Source organism: Mytilus californianus, unplaced genomic scaffold, assembly GCF_021869535.1.
Source record: "Mytilus californianus isolate M0D057914Y unplaced genomic scaffold, xbMytCali1.0.p SCAF_20, whole genome shotgun sequence".
In the NCBI taxonomy this organism is placed as follows: domain Eukaryota; kingdom Metazoa; phylum Mollusca; class Bivalvia; order Mytilida; family Mytilidae; genus Mytilus; species Mytilus californianus.
In genome coordinates this window covers 6584898-6587212 of record NW_026262669.1, presented here as the reverse complement: position 1 = coordinate 6587212, position 2315 = coordinate 6584898, and the positions used below count along the sequence as shown (strand labels likewise).

At 29.2% G+C, this 2315-nt stretch overlaps 1 long non-coding RNA gene across 1 annotated transcript; it reads left to right on the top strand.

Moving 5' to 3' along the window:
* The first annotated feature begins 483 nt into the window (after positions 1–483).
* LOC127731641 (uncharacterized) lies at positions 484–2020 on the top strand. The gene is made up of 2 exons (XR_007995657.1): positions 484–1142; positions 1799–2020. It is a non-coding gene; the product is annotated as an uncharacterized LOC127731641 (long non-coding RNA).
* The last annotated feature ends 295 nt before the right edge of the window (positions 2021–2315 follow it).

Sequence of the window (2315 nt, the reverse complement as noted above, 5' to 3'; positions counted from 1 at the left end):
AAGATATGAAGTAGGCCTTCTAGTTAAGATAGCATCCTTTATCATGTTTTATCTCAAGTTCACATGATGAAAACCTACATGTCTGTGTATTCTAAAGACCTTTGACATTGAGGTATTCTGTTGTCTATCTGGGAGTTTTTGGTTATCTAACAATGTTCGATATTGATGTATTCAGTTCAATATTCCTCATTTATCTCACAATCTTCTACATTGACATACCAAGTACACCCCAATGTGCATAGGGACATAAGCAATCTTACAAAGTGACATATACTATTTTATACCCGATCCAATTTTTTTGTACTGATCGTATCTGTTGATTATCCAAATGCCTAGGTCAAATGATGTGTGTTTTGCATATTTTCATTTTCTTACATTCATCTGAAATTTAAGCACACTTCTACATTATTGTTAAATGTTATATATATTTTGTCATGTGTAATATTAAAACCCTCGACTGGGCGTTGTCTGATGTTTATCTGTGCACCTATGATATATAACAATTTTCGACATATTATGCTGTAAACCTGAATGCCTGATTTTTTTTTCAACAGTATGTGCCATTCAAGATCGGTTTCTTTCAATAACGAATGAAATTTAATTCCAATTTATAATAATCGTATGATCTATTACAGTCTGAAGACGTAGTTCTAGAATTCCATCAAAAATTTTCTGTACTTTATAGTATTCAAAATATGATTGTACCATTATCTATTTTGAAATGGCTGTTTTTTTTCAATTTCAGTCGGTAAGTTGCAACGAGTATAACGAATAACTTTGTAGCAATTGTGCTTTTTAGAAATTAGTTAGAAAATAAGTGTACAACTACCTCAGAAAGAGTTGACCTGAGATGGATACATAAAGATAAATGTACAATAATACTTAACTTGGGTTAAACACACTTCCCTTCATTATGTATAACCCAATTACGATTCAAATAACACAATGTTGTATGATTTCCAATGAATAATGTACACAATAAAAAATACAAATATTAAAAACACAAATAAAATACCCTGGATATATACAAATATGCATGCCTGATAGGTTCGATACGTACTTAAATTATTACTTTTATCAGAAGTCCGAACGTTTTTTTAACATGATATAACATATTATCATTTTAGCTGTTCCTGTGGAGGGTAAGTTCTGAAAATAACAGTAATGATTTGGATATCTCTTTTTTGACGATATGCAGTACATAATGTGAATTAGTCCTCAAAAGAAATAAAAGTCTTGCTTTCACAATAATATGTATAATCTATAAACAAAGCTTTACATAAGTGAATATAGATTAACTTTGTTTTATATCTCCAATTAACATTTAGTAGTAAATGTTATCGATTTAAGAGATATACTTGTAATATGATTGTACTTATTACAATATGGTTCGACAAGAACATGCAAACATTTCGCTCTGTAATTTTTTTTAATTGTGTTGTTTACAAGAACTTGGAACAAGTCATAACACAAATAATAAGACAATTTCGACAAATATAGTATGGACATGCAAAACTATGACATTTTTCTTCTGAAGCTTTGACCAGTACCACTGTTGTTCAGTAAATAAATGAAAGTAAACAGCATCAGTCCACACTATAAAAAAAATCCATAAGGTTTCGATCAATATAGTTTATATTATTCAGACCTAAAATTAACCAATCAATTTGCATCTCAAAGGCAGAAACACACATTTCAAATAGCAAATATATTAGGAAAATCAAATAAAGTATTATATAACACATGTATAAGGAATAAACTTATTGAGTAACAAAACATGCATTTCATTAATTTTCAGGACTTTCGGCAATATCGATTAACAGGAACAAGACATGCAGTATCACAAGATGATCGAAACAGATAATATAAAAACGTTTCCTTCTATAAAATGAACAATTTAAAACAACGTGTGAATCTTATAGTGTTTGTTTTCAATTGTCTGAATCAAACGTTGCTTGTTTGAATTGGTGTTATTGTATATTGAAATATGTTACTTCTTATTAAATCCTAACAGAAACTTTGCAAACAGTTTACTACAATGTTTTTTTTTACAAATGTTTTCTTTTTACTTGCATCACGGGTTTTAGTCATACTTTGATATTTTCTTGTATCAGATAAACATAAAAGGCTCTGTGTGTTATATTAATTTCGAATTAACTAATTTACTTCACTGGCATAATGTGCTTCATATTTGACGGATTTATTCAGCAGTAAAACCAAGATAATAAGGTTTACACTATTTATATATTGTGTTGGGTGTATTGGGTACCTTGTTTTGATCACCTTACTTGTGATAGAAAACAAGCTAGGCTTTA